The 21404-nt window shown below is 35.5% G+C and overlaps 1 protein-coding gene across 8 annotated transcripts in view; it reads right to left on the reverse strand.

Annotated features, from left to right (window-relative positions):
- LOC131429974 (peroxisomal acyl-coenzyme A oxidase 3) overlaps positions 1-20173 on the reverse strand; it is a 46489-nt gene extending 26316 nt beyond the window's left edge. The window contains exons 1-2 of one of the 8 annotated variants that reach the window (XM_058594535.1): positions 19834-20173; positions 19692-19779 (exon numbers count right to left, since the gene is read on the reverse strand). The gene's annotated coding sequence lies outside the window, so the exon portion shown is untranslated. Of the gene's footprint in view, positions 1-2763; positions 2970-3547; positions 3732-19319; positions 19652-19691 lie in introns of those variants that run through there. The other 7 variants (XM_058594537.1, XM_058594533.1, XM_058594541.1 and 4 more) reach the window with 7 other exon arrangements.
- Positions 20174-21404: the final 1231 nt, after the last annotated feature.

Genomic DNA, 21404 nt, shown 5'->3' on the forward strand with positions numbered 1-21404 from the left:
ATACACTGCTTAAGCTCGACGATGCTGAGAGCATTTTCTAATATTAAATAACTATTTCCTTCAAACTAGTATACTTTCAACCAGTGTTGGGAAAATCATGATCAGAAAAAGCTCATTTCAAGATCACTTGGCAAGATTTTCTGAAAAAAAATTCAGTGACTGAAAAAATCACTTCCAATATTTTTTTTCATGAAAAAAGCATCCCCAAACTCTGACCCTCGAAGTTGACAAGTGATTTTTTGTGTCAGCGTTACTTGATGACGAATTTTCACCCAAAGAAATATCGATAAAGAAATACTGAGCCGCATCTGAGAAATAATGACTGCAATATTTTCGATGCACATAGGGTGGTTAATATGAACAAACATATTTTTGCCACATTCAAAATAGTAATTATAGCGACGAATTGTGGTTTTCATTCCAGCTGGCTGATTACACTGCACTATTTAGATTAAACCCAATAAAATGCTATTTAGCATTAATTTGCTTCATAGAAGTAACAGGAGCGCAGCGTCGTCAGCAAGTCTCGAACACACAGTAGGCGCAGTGTTTGAATGGTGCGTTTGAATTAGTTCTCCTGTTACTTCTGCGTACGTTATTCAAGCTAAATGATATGGGTGATTAATCAGCTGCATAACGTGCTTCATGATTGTTTTTATTATCATTACAACTATTATTAATCACAGCACCATCATCAACTACCCTACGCACACTGAATAATTTCAGAATGTTTCAGTTTTTGCTCATCGGCGAATTTATTCATCATGTATTCTACAACGGGTTGAGTTACAACGGCTATGAAAACTGATTTCCCAAAAATCTTCAGTTCGAGAATCATATCAGATATAATCAATGTGCGAACTTTTTTCTTAAATATCATCGAGTAGAATGTCCGCTAGTGAACTTTTCACAACTGATTTTTTTGCCATGCGAAATCAGTTTCAGTGAGAATTGCGTTGTCAAAAAATCAGTACTGAACTTTTCTGCCGTGAGTATTCTGATCGATGATTTTTATTGTCTAAAAATTTTTGATTTTCGAAATTTTGGTTTTTTCCCAACACTGATTTCAACTATGTGGTAATTTCGGGTGTAGTTCGTTGACAGATGACAGTAAAATGGATAAATTTTACAGAACGTTCAAATAACATTTTACACATCGTAACCGTTAAATTTTTTACTGAGTTTGGTTTGTAATATGAAATAAAATACTTTTTTTTTTATTTTTACTCCGAGCCAAGGATGGCTTTTATCGTATCAAAGAACGTTCGCTGGCAACTCCTCAACGATTAAATCAGTGCCATCAGAGTTGGAAATCATCGCAAGAACAAAAACCCGGCATGGCTCATTTAACATAGAATCGACAAAACTGCGAGAGCGAATTTCTCTCGATGACATTTCTGAGAATCAAAGGTTGACACGCCGCTGTGGGGATCTTCTCTGAAGCAACAAACGGTCGCTTATTCTCGTTTCGCGATACGATTCTATACAGGCAGTTGATAATTGCGATAGAATCATTTTACTATTGCCGCTTATTCTAACTATGTGCATATAATCTTTGTATAAGTTGTGTCTATGAAAATGTATGTGAATGCACCACACAAGGGTTTTGAAATTTTGCAACCTAGTATGAGAATCATCAAGTTAAATCATCGACTCGATTTTCTGCGACAATTGTCAACTTGCGATTCTCTCTTGGGAAATTCCACACAGCAACGATCATTATCAGACTGTATTTTTTTAAGGGCCGAGAAATACTCAGAGTATGAAGTGGAGCGAAGGAATGTAGAAAAATTCTCTCGCGGTTCATGCATTGAGAGACTCGAGTTCTTGTAGCATCTTCTACCGGATTGAAAATGTTGTATACAATAAAGATAGCAATATAGCAGCATCTGTGAAATTTTCGGCAATCACCAACACTGCTCTGAGCACCCTATTTTCGGATCCGGAAGATTGATCTTATTCAATCAACATCCGAAAACCGCTCAATTGAATATAAGATGGCCAAAATCGATTGAGCCATCTTCGAGACAAGTTACTGACATCATTTTCATATTTTGGTGCACAATTTGAGTGACATTATTTTCACTGTTTTGGTACATATCACCCTATAATTCATACACACTCACAGACATTCGTTCAGTTTGTCGAGCTGAATCGAATGGTATATGATATTCAAATCTCCGGGCCTCGGTTGAAAAATAAATTTTTTACAGTGAGCCTTTCTATATGACCAAAACAGAAATTGTATTAAAGAATGTTTTAATTTTGGATTTATAGCCTCAGACTGAACCACTGTGCATTGGTTACAGTGAGATCGGCTATGTCTCGTTCAATGTAAAGAGCAGATGAAAATTGGTACTTTTGCTTCGCTAGAAAGGAAGTAGTGCACTTTTTTCATACTTATTTTTCCGTGATGTGGCTTTTTAGGGTCGCAGCAAAAATATTGACACCGAAGAAATCGCAATCTGTTGATTGCAGGCAGAGTTGTCAAATCAGATGACTGTTGATACAATCGTCTTAATATGGTAGCAGCACTGCACGGATTAAAAACGACTTATTCCATATCTTCTACTTTCGATGCTTGATGCTCGTCAAACCTACGGAACCACCACGATGTTTATTTCGTTCCGCTGGACAGCAGTTGCAACTCGACGCCAGCGGAGCAGAGAACGAAAGATTGATTTACACTTTGTTAGATCGAATAGCAGTTTGCCTACGTGCACTTCCTTTGATATCGGTGTTATTAAAAATTTCAAGGTTTACCTTCAGGAAAGAAACGATTATCACTTTTCTAATCCACTGAGTTCACTTCAAAGGCCATGGGGGCAGGAAGAAAAAACTACCACACGGGAATTAGCACAGAAATAGCTTTCAGGTCTTCGTCGTCTTTGCTGCTGCCACACTCGAACGAAATTCAGCAAAGGATCAAACGGCCGGATGCAGCAAGAATCAATATTGCCACTTTTCCAGCATACACACCTTCACCACGTACACTAGCTGATGTGAATCATGAATGAAAAGAGTTTTCTACACACTGACTTTGTGTTCTTCTGTCCGAAACGCAAACACTTGGCTAGCAAAAAAACACGACTAATCAATTACAGAATATTTATGAATCAACACAGTTCATGCTCTTCTGCCGCGCGGAATGGCTGCACACACACACGCATACTCCCACAGGTCCCACACAGAGGGTGGAAAAATTCGGTCATGCGCCTTAGACCAGAGAACCATCTGACAGTGAAGGTTGCATACAATTCCCGAAAAACCACTTGTAACTCAAACGTACTGACTATTGTTCTTCGCCTGAGGTTCAGCTCACGAGACGATGAAGTCATACAAGTTAGTCCCTTAGTCACTTCGAAATCGGGCTCCTCTAGGTAAATAACAATCACATCGTGCCGCACCTTTACATAGAAAGCAGAAAAACACGTTCTCCTATTTTAATTTCTAAATTTTAATTTGTGTAGCTTCGGCTGAAAAAGATAAAGAACAACAACAAGAACAACACTGCTTCTAAATCTTCGTTCGATCGGCGGAAAGTTACCGTATCCGAGTGCTGACTGCCTGCTCTGAACTCAGCTGCTCGGGGAGTCGGAAGGTTAGTCTCAAAACACGTGGACCCAAATCGGCAAACACTCACGGTATTAATTTCTCCCAGACCAAACACTCCTCGTCCACCAGTCAGACCTACTCCAATAACAAACAACACCGCACTAACAGAAGCGACCTGACTGACTGACTAAATCGACTGAATGCCAGTGGATGAAAGCTACGTTCAGACTACAACAGTTAATAGATTTTTTAACGTCTTCATAATAGGTAATGTCATCAAGGTAACTTTAGAACACATTTTAAGGTGATAGTGTAAACGTACTACATTGCCCAGTCCTGTATGGAAAATCGGCATGAATTCGTGACATTATTTTACGAAATATACAACACTAATACTTCAACATATTATATTAACAAAATTGACGCTAAATGAGACGGCTACTTTGCATAGGAGTTGATAGTTTTTCAACATTTTAAATGTAATTTTTGAAAGTATAAACTTGATGCATCAAGCTAACTCAAAAATGTCGAAAATCGTTATAGGACTGATATGCCGGTGTATGGACTGTACAGTGATAGACATTCGTTTAGCCGAGCACCAAACATTTCCTAAATATATATAAAAAAAGAAGTTGAACATGTTTTTAATTGGGACATTTTCGTAGAAATGGAAATGTATTTGAACCAGTGGCGAGAGAAGAATTTGAATCGAATGCAATTACACATCAAACCTGTTGCAGTGAATATGAACATTCAACCTGCGTTTCAACCCTAGACATTCGATTAGCCTAGGTGCTTCGATTAAATTATCATAGTTATGAATTGTTTAAGTGGTGTTAAATTTTCATTGCCTGGTGATAAATATTCAAATTTCACGAATGGCAAAGGGTACTGACTGACTGAAAAAGAACGACGAGTTATAAGGTTGTTTGAAGAAGAGGGCCACTACAATGTCTTATTTGTATGAAAAAATTGATCGAATTTGCTCAAAAAAGGTTCGAAATATAAAAAACCGTGCGGAAGTTTCTTTTAAGCAAAACTAGACATGAAGCTACAATCCATCGTCTGCCTTGTTCCCAAATAAAACCAACCCTGGATCTTCCGGTGAATGGAAAAAGCTGCAAGGCAAACCAAAGCTTTAACTCACTCGTAAACCGAATCGGCTTAGGTTTATCCGTAAGTACATGGAGTGGTAGAAGAATGGCGTTATGTCGTGTTTTCTGATGAGAAAAATTTAACCTAGACGGAAAGGACTATTACAGTTGCTACTAGTATTATACCCCCTTTTTAATCCACCTAGTGGTGTTATAATGCCTTTCTCTAAGGATTGTTTCGAAAATAAGCTATCCACATACATTTGTGTTGTACACAAGTATTTGTGATGGTTTTCTATACTCAGATCACTGCATGCTGTGCGTTTGGCTGTCAGCTTTCGTTTGTTTACTTGTTCGTGCGGTTAAAATTTTGCGTTTTCAAAATGTCGCGTGTTGAAAAAGAAGTGAAAATTAATGTTCTGGACACATGGCTAAGTGAGAAGGGTATTATTATGCGAAAATTGGCGAAGCGGTTTGGAATTCATCATGCCAGTGTTGAAACCATTATTAATAAGTTTGGGGAACATTTTTATTTGGATGAGCTACCAGAAAGAGGCAGAAAACCCGCTTCTTCCAACCCGAAACTGGACCAGAAAACGGTATCTCTAATCATGAAGAACAAATCAATGTCAATACGTGATTTGGCCAAAAAAGCAGGAACGAGTGCCGGAATGATCCAGCGTATCAAGAGGCGAAATCACCTGAAGACCTACAAGAAGCAGAAAATCTCGAAACAAAGTGTGGAACAGAAGAAGTGAGCAGCAACAAGGGCCCGGAAATTGTATTCGCGTCTTTTGCAGTGTCCAGTTGCATGCGTTTTGATGGACGAAGGATCACTTATGTAAAGGAGGACTCAAAAACCTTTCCAGTCCACAATACTTTACTGCCGTCGTTGGGGAGGATGTTAGCGATGCATACAGGTCGATTCAAGTGGAGAAATTCGGTCGAAATGTACTGGTATGACAAGCAATATGTTCATGTGGTTTGAAGTCAACTATTTTTTACACTACCGGAACTATAAATGCAGAAATCTATCGATATGAGTATCTCCAGAAAAGATTGCTGCCTTTATATAAGAAGCAAAGTACACCTCCAATGTTTTGGCCGGATTTAGCGTCGGCTCACTATGCAAAAACCACTCTCAATTGGCTTGCGGAAAAGGGTATACATTTCGTTGAGAAAAATATCAATCCACCAAATTGCCCTCAGCTTCGACCCATCAAACGTTACTGTGCAATCCTGAAGAGGGTCTTCAAGAAGACTGGTAAGGCAGCTGAGATTATGCAGGAGTTCAAAAAATGTTGGGCTCAAGCGTCCAAAAAATGCGATGCAACACTAGTCCAGAACTCGATGAAGAGCGTTCCATTAAAAGTTCGAAAATTCGTAAAGGAATAACTCAAATTTCATCCGATTTTCATTATGCTCAAGTTCAACCTCGTACAATAAAGGATCAGTTTTTAGTTTGAATAAAATATCTTTTGTTATCATAATTTGAAAGAAAAAATTGTGGATAATTTATTTTCAATACACTCCTTACGAACCAATCTTACATGGTTCCTTCATACTTCTGAATATCAATTCCCAGACCTAGATTATGGCACTGAATTCTACAATCCTGAATTCTGGAACTGAACTCTGAAGCTGAGTTCTGGACCAGAACTGACCGAAATGAGGTGATTATGTCTAAAATGTCCAACTCAGCCAACCACGTAAGCTTCAACGAATGAAATATAGCGCTCAATTCATTGAAAACTTTTACCAAAAAATCGAGAAAGACCACCACGCGTCTTTTTGATGCTTGTTGATATAAAATATTTTAAAAAAAACTTCAATTTTAAGTTATCTGGATGTTATCTCATACAACTGAAAATTTTATCATAAATTGCTGATCATTTGGATGCCAATATTGAAGGGTCATCTCTAATTTCGTAAAGCGGTAGTTCTCAAAAGTTTAAGCACCTCAAAAAAGCCTCTATATCAAATTTGAACTAAATCGGTTATGGGTAAGTGGTAGCACCGATTCAAACACGATTGAAGTTTGAAAATTTTTCTTGAATAATCAGTACAGGAAATCGGAAAAAAAATTTTGATTTCGAATGTCTTAGAATTGCATAAAACGTCGAGATCTAGTGTCATCTAAAAAAAATTGTTTTAAATCAACTCCGAGACTTGTTAAAGTTTAGAGATTTCCGAAATCGAAAATATATTGTTGCTACCATATTTAACTTCATTGCTAAAAATTGCAATTGAAAAAAAAATGTGAGATGCTGAAAATTGTCTATGTAGTCCAGACCCAGACACGAGATACACTTTTGAGAATAATGCTGTAATAATTTTGGATGTCTTGAAAATTAAGTTTGTTAATGTTGGTGCTGAGATGTGCTGATAAAGATCATCAAGTACTAATTTTTGCCCGAATGCGAAAAACCAATCAAACTGATGCCTCTCCTGCGAGGCGAACGGGGTATAATATAAATCCATTCTTGCCTACGGCACTAACGAACAAAGTCGGTTCAATACTAAACTACTAGGAAGGAATATACAGCATATGATTTACACAAAAATAACTTCGTTTTCAAGAAACACTACTTTGAAAAAGATACTTGGAGCAGTAAAGCATTACATTTTCAGTTTATAAAGTAATATTGTGAGAAAACCAGCGCACCTGTTGACACAAAATACTTCTTTATTAAAAAAAATACGTTAAATTTTCTGACAGTTTTCAGCAACCCAAATCACTTAAGATGTTCCGACACTACAAAGAGCTAAGTTATTACAGTCTAAAATTCATCTGAATAATTCACTATACATTGAGCAACTGTTGATTTTTTTATTTGCACCGAACCATACTAAAGTGTTTGTTAGCGACTTACTTTACCGTTTGTTTTTAATTTTGTGAACGCAGATTTCTGGAAATACGATTATAACTAACCTTATAAGTAAAACTGCTTGCAAAGGAAACTGACCGCTTGAAAAAAAACTGATGTGTTTAACAAAAATGTTTATTTCGCCTCACCGGATAGCACGCCCCGTATACCGGCATGGAAAAACGAACAACTAAATTAGTAGGTCAGTATCGAACTGAAGAGCTTTGATTTTAAACGGCGAAGGACGAATGATCGCGTGATCGAGGTAAATCGAAGTTGATGTTTATGTAGGTGAATTGCGTTTGTTAACATGACTACTTGGATGCTAACTGATAAAATACTCAAGTTCAATATCTGCACTGTTCAAGACAACTAGATATTAGTTAGTTTTACAAATCTACAACTTCTATGGTATGTCTATCAAAGTGAAAATCTAATAGACTAGATCATATTCGATTACGGAGCTTGCAATTCTGCTACGATTGACCATGTAGTTACACTACAATGCAAAAGTTTGGATTTACTTGGATAAAATAAGCTCGACGAGAACGGAAAATTTGAGCCACCTTCCAAAGATTTTTCACCCCGCACAAATTTCTAGGAAATGGCTGAACCGATTTTAACGGACCAAACCTCATTCGAAAGCTACTCTTAGGGTGTCAATCTAGTTTGAAGATTAATTGGCTCTCACTGTGTTGGGTTTGCACATAGCAACGGGAGGTATAAGCAAACCCGATATAAGAATCAGGTTCGAAAATCAATGACGTTGAAACTAGGTTCGAAACTGGCTTCAATCAAACGGTTTGACAGTGGTTAGTCTGGAAACTGGGTTAAGTTTGGCATCAAATGAAAACGACATACATAAGCCCAATTAGAAATGGAGCCTGTTCAAAATAACAAAACAGTTTGTAGATTTTTTAATTTGATTTATGTTAATTTCATGCTAGAGTATGACTATTTCAAACCAATTTCTTTCTTCCGGCGAACGACCGTAACTATTTAAAAAATAATAATAAAAACGACCGTCACTATTTAAATAGTAAAAAAAATTTACCTTCAACATCAACATTGACATTTGTTTGATGTAAATAAAAATTTTGGTTTAGCCAAGTGAAAAAAAAAGTTGTTTCAGCTGATTTTATCGATGAAACAAATGGCATATCAACAAAAGTTGAGTGGATTTTATTGGCCAAATCTGTATCGATTCAACTCTGCTTAACCTTATTGCTAAGAAAAAGTTTGAATCATTTTATCTATGATCTTATTTGTATGATGATACAACAAGCATTATAGTTGAAATGAACCGTATCAGTTTTATGACTTATAAACCAGAGAAATTTGTTCTGCCGTGAATGAACAGAAAAGTTTGTACGCGTTTCACAAAACGAAATTACATCTACTTATTTCTTTATCTTGGGGCTTTTCAACAATCCAAGCGTATGTATTGACAGGGGCGACTACTATGGGGGGCAAAGCACCTTCAAAAGATTTATTGGAATGGCCATGCTCTCCCGATATTTTGTCAACTGGAATAAATAATTGAAAATTTGCTAGAAATATTTTATGATATAAAACTTTTTTCCGTTATCCCCGTAATTCATCTCCCTGATCGTTCATATTTCTTAACTAAGTTCATAAAATTTTTAAACTAATTTACTACAATGTGAAATGTGCTATACTTTCTACCGTTACTATACTATACATTCGAAAGTGATGTTGGTTATTACTGAAATAGTACGAAAAATGTTTGTGATCGTGTCACAATATTCGGCAGAGAAACTAATCTTGCTTGCTTTTTATTTGCTCTAACCTTTCCGTTCCCTTCACAAAAATGTTTTATATATTGCAAAATTTAATGATCTATAGTAATAATTATTTTGTGCCACAAACCACCCACCCAATAATTCATGGAACCTCTATCTTAACCGGACTGCAAGGGCACCGAATCATTGGACACTCTAAGAAGTAATATACCTCGATTTGATTGTGGTGTGTAATTAATTGGAACTTTATAATTGTGAGTAAAAGGAATTGCTGAAAATATATGAATTGAAGAAAAAATGTATCAAAAACAACCCTCCAAATTATTTTGAAAAAGATCACTTTAGTATTAAGAACAAAACAAAATATAAGATTTTAACAAACAAAAGTGTAAGCAGAAATCCTAATCATTTTTGGTTCATATCTTATCATTTATTTCAACTGCCAAGTTTATAAGTTAGTTCATTTTTAACTGATTTTGCAAGCTACACACTAAGATTTAATTCTTTTGTTCGGTAATATTTTTGACGAGAAATTTCGGTAATCTATAGAAATGACCGATATTCCGGTACATGAGTTTTCTTTTACAATAATTATGCAAATTTTTACCGGACGATCAGTCTTACGTAAATTTTCATTACAGAATTTTGTGAATAGATATACAATTCATACGGTAAATCTGAACAGTCACCGACTACGGTAAAAACCATACTGTCCGTATGGTAATATTATCTTCCAATAACCGAACTTCTGTGAAAACTGATTGTAATGAAACTAACTGTCAAACAGTTTTTAGTAAGTGTCTTTTTCTTAACCATACGAGAAAATCTTGAAGAGTTCATCGAATGGATTTAGGTACAGGTGCAAAAGTTTTTAAAACAATAGAACCACTAAAAGCTTTTTGTTTACATATAGGTAGAAAATAATTGTGTATCACTTGTCCACTTGTTGCCTACACAAATCGTTCGAGGGTAATTTCTGGTGGAGTCGACGGATTTTGCAGTGTTTTGGAAGGCACTCATAATTCCGGTCAGCCGGAACATTTGTCCCTTTTTGTGGAATAAAACCATAGCCAAAACAGGTTGGAATTTCCTTCATTCGTTTTTGTGAATTTGTGTTGTTTTTTAAAATCCGAAAATCCAGAATTTTCACCAAAGGAAAACAAACAAACAAAAAATTACCGAACAATCAGTTAGATCGAATTGGTTTACAGTTTACGGTAGTTGTTTGACAGTTCAACAATTACCGAACGATCGGTAATGAATTTTATTACCGAACTGATTACCGAAGGTTCAGCTGTTGAAAATTCGGTAAAAAATTACCGAGTTCTGCGAAATTTTTTAAGTTTGTGAATTTACTATGAATCAGAATCACTAATTAGAACTAAAGTGGCACGTTCCCCTAGTTATTTGGAGATTTGTGTCTGCTATGTTTTGGGTCGAGTACAACACGAGATGTTCATGATTTCCATTCTAGTACGGGGTTAATTTTGACAAGGCGCCTCATCGGAAAAGAAGTCGTATTCAGGACAAAACAAGTAAACAATAAAGAATTTCATCAATAAGCACAATTAATTTATTTGTCTATCACACGATCACACCATCACATAATTCAAAAGGCTCGAAGTGATAGCCGGGACGAAAATCATTCTGCATATAACGCATGGTACAATCATGATTATTGCTCATTATTTGGATTATGAAACCATGAATAATTATCATGATTGCATGAGTATGTAAAATGATTTTTATCATGAATACAACTTACACTGTGCCAAAAGAGCGCAAAATGTCAAGCACATTAATTAAACAAATCTTCGCACAAAGAGTATCGTGAAAAGCTGACAGTCTTGTTTACATTCGTATCGGCAATACGACGAACGGGTACTTTCGAACGAATACGAATAAGCCATTATTGTTTTCACTCGAATGAATTTGAACGCGGCTTGTTTGCCACAAAATATTCAAATATCAGTAAACTTCTTCAAATAAATGTTAAGCCTTGATGAAATCAGTCCAATTCTTGTGATTAACCATATGCGAAACGCTAGAATGTATGCCAGTTTAGCTTCAAACGATACGTGTATTCGAACATCATTCGCACGAACAAAAAGTCCCATTCTCGTTTACGGACGAATAGACGAAATACCGTGGTTTCGATTCGTCAGTTTTATGTTGCGAATCAATCGTTCGAACACTTAGAAAAAAGTTTTACCGATTTCCAACAAATTTATTTTCGAATCTAAAGGTGATTTGTGATCAAATCATAAATTTGTGTTTTGCAGAAAACATTTAGAAAGCATAGCAGTATAGTAAAATGTTGTTTTCTTTCTGACGAGCCTTCGAGTATATGCGCGGTTCCAAGTTTTTGCGCATCAAATTTTACATCTAATAGGTATATTATGGAAAATACGCTATGGGCAAACATGCTTTATTTTATATTAAATGAATGATTTTACCAATGTAATTAATATAAAGACTATTGAAAACATGACAAAATTGAAAGAAAAATGCAACAAATTTTTCGCAGATAGTACTGATCGGACTGCTTTTTTTTACTTTGCACGAAGTTTAATTTGAAAATTTCATTTACAACTTGAATAAAATTGGTCCTGAGTACGATATTTATTTATTATGTAGCATTCGTCACTTCCTTGATGCTTGGAATCTTCCTAAAAAACTACCTGCGCTGCCGATCCTTCTTTTGCACAGGAGTCGCGTACGTACACGTTCGAGTGAAAACAAGAATGGCTTTTTTTTTTTATTCAAGAATATAATGTTTAAGGCACACTGCTTAAGCTCTAAGATGCCAAGGGCTTTTACTAATTTTAATTTACGACTAACTTAAAACTAGGGTTGTATCATTGAGTAATGTCATATTTGGGTCGCAATGGTTGACTTTGGCAGATCCCGCCTTCAGCTGGTGATCGGCAGTGGCCGGTGAATTGAATATTTCATGAGAGTCTTCCATATGGCGTTGGTGAATGTTCATGTTGGCCGCATTTTTCGGTCCGTGTGGGTCCGCGGACAAGAATGGCTTGTTCGCATTCGTTCGAAAGCATGTGTTCGTCGTATGGTCGATACGGACGTAAGCAAGCATGATGATACAAAGTCAGCGAAAAAAACAAGTCGAATAACAAATGATAGCAAAGATTTTTAATTACAACTAAAATCTGTACCAGAACTGATAGTTTAAAGTTGGATGGGCGTTGTTTTTATGCATGTGCGATGTTTAAAATAGTGATTGATTCGAACGTAAACGGGAATACGAATTTGATATACTTTCGAACGTATCGCATACGGCCGTAAACAAGAATGAGGGTGATAAATAGGGAAATATCAGTGGTAGATAAGTGATAAGTGAAAAAAACTTTACCATTTGTCATGAACTTTTAAAAAATCAATAGTTTATAATCTAGAATTCTTAAATTCGGTTTAAGGATACATTTTGAAGTCGTTATACACTGGGGTCTCTATTTACGCGGTTTTTTTAATGCGGTTTCTTTTTACGCGGCTTTTTTACGCGGATTTCTGAAGTTACGCGTTTTTTTTACGCGGATTTCCAAAGTAACGCGATTTTTCTTGGCTTTAAATTTTTTTTCGATTTTGGAAGTCTCAAAATTTTTCTTGTCCAATAGTCGATTAACAAAAAAAAATTTTTTTTTCTGATTACACCAGATCGTTCATGCATTGCTAAGATATTTGGCATCAAAATATTTTTTTGTTTAGTTTGGTGGTTTTTTTACGCGGATTTCCGAAGTTACGCGGTTTTTTTGCGCGGTTTTTTTACGCGGTACGTATCCCCCGCGTAAAAAGAGTCCTCAGTGTATTTTTATTTATTAATTCCCAACTTAAATTTTTAAACCCGAGAGGGCTAAAAACGATTTGTTGTGGATTTGAACATTGCGTTTTTTGTTTTAATTGGTATTGTCCCTGTATTTTTTTGGTGTCGTCTGTTCCGCCTTTTAATTGTACCGTTACAATTATGCAAGTGGAACATTCAAAATTTGCAAAAAACAACTTCAATTCAATCAACTAGTAGCGATTATCGGTATACGGATGTGTGGAAAAAGCATGTCAGTTTTATTCGTATTCACGTCATCCAGTTATGTCTCAGACATTACCCTTCTGCTTTTTATAATCATGACAACGATAACGAATTTCTTTCCGTGTAGTAAAGGGAATTTGCAGAATTGTTCAGTAATAAGTTAACTATATTGTAATACAACAGTTATAAATATAATTGGCACAAAACGGTAAAATTATAGTAAAAATCTAGAAAATTTCAATCGTCCAAATGATTTGGAGTTTAAGTTTTAGGACTTATTTTAAAGTCTGGAGCATGAAGTTAAATTGTATGATTATCCACGTTAGAACTCACTGTCATAATTGAAAAAAATATATTTCGTCGATTTTTACCTTCCTTTCTAGAAAGGCGAAAGAATCTCTGAAAAAACTTCTGTGGACCCTAGGTGTTATATACCATTCGACTCAGCTCAACGAGATCAGAAAATGACTCTGTGTGTATGTATGTGTGCGTGCACATTCAAACGAATTTTTTATTGCTAAATTTTTTCACAGATTGCTGAACCGATTTCAACAAACTTAGGCTCGTTTGCCAGCTCTTATCAAACTATTGCTTATGTTCGAAGTCTCGTTACTCCATCGTAGCTGATGTTTGTAGCAATGAACTGGTCCGGCGGAAAGGGCCTGGTGAATTACTGTCTGTACTGATAAAGATATCAGGTTTGAATCCTGTTTTGTTCAATCTTCCCGGGTAGAAAATTTTCTTGAATAACTCTGGATAGTAATCAGAAGATATTTGAATGTTTTCTTGTTTTCAGTCGTACTTTAGAAAGAGAATCTATACCTGGTGGATTTACCAGATCGTTTTATATTTAGTTAAAATATGTGATGCAATATTAATTATCATTTAGATAAATCGTCCAGCTCACACCTCTGTACGGGTATGAGGCGGCTCCATCATCATAAGCATCAATTGAACTGGCTGTCACTTCTTCTTCTGGAGATATAATGGTATAACTGACGACTGACCACAAATTTTTCACCAGATTTAATCTCATATGTGACGCAACCAACAAATTCCAGTGTTTTTAATGCGTTACATTTTTTCGAAGATGCTCGAATCGATTTCAAAAGACTTGTACTCGTTTGAAAGCTACTTTTAGGTTAATGTTAAAAATGTTTTAATGTGACTATTTAAAGGCAGATGGATTAAAACAGGTTTTTTTACTACGCATAATGAAATATAGGGTGCCTTTTCAAAATTTACCATCGGAAATAATGATAAGTTTTAGATCGTGAATATCTTCTTTTATAACAGACGTAGTAACAGGGACGGCAAGTCATGAAATTTTGGGGAAGGGGGGCCAAAAAATTATTACTACAGATCTTTGAACTTTGCAATATATAAAGCATTTTTATAAAGAAAACGGAGAGGTTTTGCAAATAGAAAGCAACTAAGTAAAAATCAGAAACATTTTCCCAAATATTTCAGTAATAACCAATATTCGAAAGTGGTGAAATATAGCACATTTCCCATTGCAGTAAATTAGTTTAAAAGTTTTAGTAACTTAGTTAAGAAATATGGAGGATTACGGGGATACCAGAAAAAAGTGTTATATCATAGAATATTTCTAGCTAAATTTCTAATATTTATTCCAGTTGCCAAAATATTGGGGAGCATGGCCCCTCCAATAATTTTTTAGGGGGAAAAAGTACTTTGTCCACCCCCATAGCTGCCGCGTCTGCGTAGCAACATCAATCCTGTTGCTTTCCTTTCTAGGAAAACTGCATCGATCCCAAATAATAATCCCAATTATAACAACATTTTCTTTCGATAATGTAAGTAAAACGGCACTAAAGTAATTAATCCAGTCAACGTGTGAATTATAATGTCGATTTGCTTCGAGAGGCAATTCATTCGAGGGAAATGCCATAACCACCATTGTTAAAAATCGAGGGAGAGTGATTGATGGATCTCAAATAATCTTTCAAAAATTAACAAAAAATGAAGTAGTAAGCGTATTTAATTCGTATTCACGTAGTTCCAAATAGGTATCTGACATAACACATTCATCGAATTTTCGGATTCGTCAAATCGTTCAATATTATTTCCTGGTCTGAGATGCAGAAACTACTACACAAAATAATATTTTCAAATCCCAGTCATAGAAAAAATCTTTTTTATTGCGATAAGGCCAGTCATTGCATTTACAATGCATCATTGTATGAAATTTTCGTCCACTGCCATACGAAATATGGTCATTTGAATCGAATCGAGTCTTAGTGAATTTGCAGAGACAAAAGATAACCCTGCCTGATACGGAAGAAAAGGAGATGCTTTCAGACTGGTGGACTGGATCTCACATACCTCATCTACGAAACAGACAATCGACTTGATTGAAAAGACTAGCACTATTCCGCTTACACTTACAAAATCATATCTGAATTTATTACGAAATAACTTTTCAGCATTCGCGATTCAGGTCCAGCCAACTAAAAATCTTTCGTTTGTATAAGCTTTCCAATGTAAACATGCTTGATAGAGCTCTTTTTAAAGCATCTGTATCTTTCTCTGGATCAGGATGTCACCTACGTAAAAATATATTTTATTTAATATTCATGTTATTTACAGAATTTTATTTAACATACTGCGTTCGAACCCAAAAATTAGCCCAACAATCTATTTCGACAATTCTTCGAAACAATTGTAATGAGACATTTTAAAAATCACTAATGAAACAGAATCGAGGATGTCATAACTATGGAAGAATAAGTAAACGAATATAACCTCTCGTTTGCGGATAAGACTTTCAGAACAATTAGACCTAACACTGTTGAGCTCGAGTCGTGGAAAGAATTGTGTATGTAATTTATCTTTGAAATTATCAGCTTTTATGAACAACTCACCAGTTTTTTGCAATTTGTTATAAGCAACGTCAGATGCAAATACAGTACAAAGGCTAGAACTGTCAATTCGCAAGATGCGTCACTTGATTTGCACTGTTTTTTTTTAAATCACTATCCTAAGATGCATTTGCCTTCCAACAAATGGTTTATGAACTGCATATTGAAGATAGTAGGTAGTTGGTATTGATGTATGAACTGCGGTAATGAACGAAAATGTGTAATGTAGAGCTAGTAATACTCGCTAAAAATAAAAGTGTGATTGTATGTTGAATTAATTCAAACTCCTTTCATCATTTTCTGTGTTTTCCGCAGAGGGCTACATTTTAATTTTGATTTTTTATGTTGGTTGGAATTATTGATTTCACAGCAAACAGAATCTAATGAATTGCATAGAACTCCAAAGCACTCTCGTTTAAGAGGCCAAAAAAGGATAAGAAAAGTCAACGAGAAAATGTCGGAATGCTGAAGTGATTGGAAACATTTGTGTTCAATGTCATTCATAACAACGAAAATCATCTATGGAAGAATGATATGAATGTCGTAAAACTGACAGACTTTAAAATAACACATGGATCAATAAGTCCCGAGACTAAAGCAGAGATGGCGCTCGTAGTAAACCAGTAACCACGTCTTTCTAGAGTACTAACCTTTGCTTGAAACGGGTCAAAATTTTAAGTCGATCCGATCAGAAACAGCTGAGTTATCGAGGTTGGAGTAAAGTCGTTTTGTAGTTTGTTTAAAAAATGGAAAAAACCGAGTTTCGTGTTTTGATAAAACATTGTTTTTAATGAGTAAAAACACCGTGAAAGTGAAACAATGGATTGAAAAATGTTATCCGGACTCTTGTCCATCAAAAGCAACGATTTGTCGGTGGTTCGCCGAGTTTAAACGTGGTCGTACCAACACAAATGACGCGGAACGCTCAGGTAGACCTGTGGAAGCCGTTACACCGGAAAATGTGAATGAAGTCACAAAAATTATAATGAAAGATCGTAAAGTGAAGCTCCGTGAGATTGCTGAGATGACACAGATATCATATGGAAGTGTATTTACTATCTATCCTTCATGAAAAATTGAGCATGAAAAAGGTTTTTCCAAGTGGGTGCCGCGATTGCTTTCGATGGAACAAAAACAGCTGCCACAAGTCGATGAAAACAATGGCAAATTGAACGAATTGGGCTTTGATCTGCTTCCCCACCCTCCATACTCGCCAAATTTAGCCCCCAGTGACTACTGGCTCTTTGCTGATCTTAAAAAAATGCTCCAGGGAAAAAGATTTGGCTCAAATGAGGAGGTCATCGCTAAAACTGAAGCTTATTTTGAAGCGAAAGATAAATTTTTTTGTAAACATGGTATTGAAAAATTGGAAAAACGTTGAAACCATTGTATCACCTTAAAAGGTGATTATGTTGATGAAAAAAAAAAATTGCAAAAAAATGTTGTTTCCATTGTTAGTCTCGGGACTTATTGATCCATGTGTTATATAGACTCGAACAAAACTACTTTCACCTTCTCGACTATTCATCGCGATCTTTCAAAATGTTCCACTAAGTTCCAGAACGATGACAAAGTTCTCCTGCCTATTATAGAAATATTCCAACTATAACAATTTGAACATTTCTCACTAGATTTACCCAAAGATAGCTTGTCACAGACCTGTTTTTTTTGGCCCGGCGATCCGAGTATCATGTATCAGTTCGTGTATGTGCAACAAAAATATGCACTAAATTTTCAACAAGATTGTTGAAACGATTGTAATAAATCTTGACTCAAATCTAAGATATGATGATTTTATAGAAAACGTTTGATTTTATTATTATTGTAAGTTCATTTCAACGCGACTTTAACCATATGGTCTTTCGCCGAGGAAAAATGTTTGATTTTAATTCAAATCCGACTTTCGTTTGGTGAAATTATCTTCCAATAACCGAACTTCTGTGAAAACTGATTGTCATGAAAACTAACTGTCAAACAGTTATTAAAATATTCAGTGAGTGTCTTTTTATTAACCAAACGAAAAAAATGTTGAAGGGTTCATCGAATGGATTTAGGTACAGGTGATAAAAGTTTTTAAGACATTAGTGCCACTAACAGCTTTTTGTTTACTTATAGGCAGAAAATAATTTTGTATCACTTGTCCACTTGCTACCAACACAAATCGTTCAAGGGTAATTTTTGTTGAACTCGACGGATTGTGCAGTATTTTGGAAGGCGCTCATAATTCCGGTCAGTCGGAACATCTGACACTTTTTAAATTTCTCGTGGAATAAAACCATTTAGTCTATTCGTTTTTGTGAATATGTGTTGTTTTTTGAAATCCGAAAATCCAGAATTTTAACCAAAGGAAAACAAACAAACAAAAATAACCGAACAATCTGTTGGATCCATTTGGTTTACAGTTTACGGTAGTTGTTTGACAGTTCAGCAATTACCGAACGATCGGTAACCATTTCAATTACCGAACTGATTACCGAACGTTCAGCTGTTGAAAATTTGGTAAAAAATTACCGAATACTGCGAAATTTTCTAAGTGTGTAACTTTGCCTCATACCTATTTAAAACTAAACAGGTTCTATGATTAAAAAGCTTTCAAGCTTTGTAATGTGAAAATCTAGAACCACGGTTTTTTAAGAGGCAGTAAAATTTGTTTTAGCAAGTAAATGGTTTGATAGAATAAACAGAAATGTTGAAATATTTAGAACAAATTTAACAAAGATAATGAAAAAGCATATTTTTATAAAAATTTCCAGGAATAATAATGCTGAAACGTGAATAATTGTGAAAAGTCAATGTTTGAATTCTCCCACCATTGTTAATCAGGAAATTAGAATTAATATTTCACTTGTAATTGAGTTAAACACAATTTTACATATACCGAAGGCACGACTCTTCCAGAAGTTTCTCTGAACATATTAAAATATTTTTAGCTTCCATGCCATTACTTTGTAGAACGAACCAAGCATTTCAGTTCAGTTGAAAACAATAAGTTTTCGAATTTGTTTGCTTCGAATGATTACAGAGAAAAAAATAATGTCAACATCTGGAGCACATATTTTCATAAATTTGAGTGTTGATAATTGAAGAACCACCTAATTTAATTTTACACTTACAATTCGGTTTTCATTCCATTTTGTTATATTCTAAAGTATACATTCACAACACCATTGGTTCTAGAGTAGTTTAAATTTCGCTACTTTCGCTGTGTACAACAAATTAATTTCCCGTAGTACACTTTTATCGTGCATGAAATCGAATCGAGAAAACAAAATGAAAAAAGTGGATATACGCGACGTCTCGAGACACAAATTTTGTGGGTCTATTATAACATTCTGATGTTTTCTCACTTCCTGTAGTTGTAATTGGCCACAAAGTTAGATTGATTCAATTTCACGCATGGTTGAACGAACGTAGAACAAACGTAGAAGATCGATAGTTGCTCACTTTTGAAAAATAGCTTATACTATTTATGCTCTACTGCTTACCGGTAATTCAAATATTCTTTGCTTTTACTAACAGATCAGATCAGAAATTTTCACAATCCTATCTCAATGAACTGCAATCCAGTGACGACTGAAAAATTTGGCACCACTGTAAGTTATATCAAATATCCACAGCTGCACACACATTTATCATCCAGAATCACATTTCTCCCTTCGAATAGCATTCTAGCATTCTCCTAGACCCGAATCAGAAAGACCAGAAGCAGAAAAAAACGCTAGCTTCAATGAAATACACACGGAAAATTAGAAACACAGAAAAATCAAATAATTAAAACAAAGAATTACACTCCAGGCTCGTGGGAAGCCGGAAAACGTTGCACATACAGAAGCCGGTTCAGGTTATTTTCTCCAAATGCCGGACACAGACACCATCTAATGCGTGATAAGCACAGGTTCTTCCTATTTCTGCGGTCGATAGATCGCGATACCCATGCGAACGAGTGGAACGCACAGCTCAGACTAACCGGACAAATACACCAACAGTGACATAGACACTGGAGAATGTTCTGCCTGGAGAAGAAGGAGCATACCACGGTAGAACAGATTCCGTACGTGCATGCCATAGTAGGATAGGCGAATAAGATACCGACACAGAACAGCATAAATCGTACAATACACGTAAAATGACAGAATTTAGCCGGCTTTTGTGAAGCTGTATGCGTGAGGTACTATATGCGGGCCTATCCGACATATGTCATAGATATCCAAAGCTAGGCGCCATCTATTGATGAACATTTTCGCTGCTATCGATTTGTGTGTTTTATCTTGGACGATGTACAATTTATCAAGAACGCTATCTCAGATAACGCTCAATCCTGTGAGCCAGCAAAAATGCCACAATAATTTTTAAAATATGTGAATGGATTTCCTCTGAGTTTTATCTTATTTTGCACGTTGCAAAGTTTCCGTGCTTGAACTTTTGATAAGAAAACATTCTTCATGTGAAGAGGAGTTGAACAACAATTTCAAATAATTTTAACTTGTTATGCAATCACAGTGAAAATCGATATTTAAACCGAGTGTCATATACCTTCGACTCAGTTCGTCGAGTACGCAAAATGTAAAATTTCTTTGCACTCACTTTTCTCGGAAATAACTTAACCGATTTACATGAGCTTGATTTCAATTCAAGGTCTTGTAATCCCATACCTTGAATTTCATTCGAATCCGACTTCTGGCTCCGGAATTATAAGGTAATATTACCAAATTTATTAGGAAATGCGTTCTCAATTTTCTCTGAAATTTCTCAACCGATTTCCACAAACTAAGATGTAAATGAAAGGTCATGGAATTCTTTAAAAAGATTCCAGAAAAATAGGTTCCGATCAGACTTCCGGTTCCGGCATTACAGCGCAATAAGTGAAAATATTTGAACCATTTCATGAGTATTTTTTTCACAAGTGATGGCGAAACGAGGTAAAAACTTTCATATAACTGACTGGTAAATTATTCTAGTTGGCTGATCTTGTTTGTTGGTAGATATATAAACCTACTTTGGGACTACTAGTCCCCGGTTTCCGGTTCCAAAAGCACCGATAATATTGAAGCAAAACTCCAAAAGTGGAATCCGCTTTTATTTCTAAGCAAAGGTTAAACTGATTTGCACAAATCTTGATTCAAATTAAAACTCTCAGTGTGTTAAAGCTTGCTTCATTTAGAATTGGAACAAACTTTTGCTCATATTGTGGCGCTCCT

The sequence above is a fragment of the Malaya genurostris genome, chromosome 2 (assembly GCF_030247185.1).
Source record: "Malaya genurostris strain Urasoe2022 chromosome 2, Malgen_1.1, whole genome shotgun sequence".
Lineage (NCBI taxonomy): Eukaryota > Metazoa > Arthropoda > Insecta > Diptera > Culicidae > Malaya > Malaya genurostris.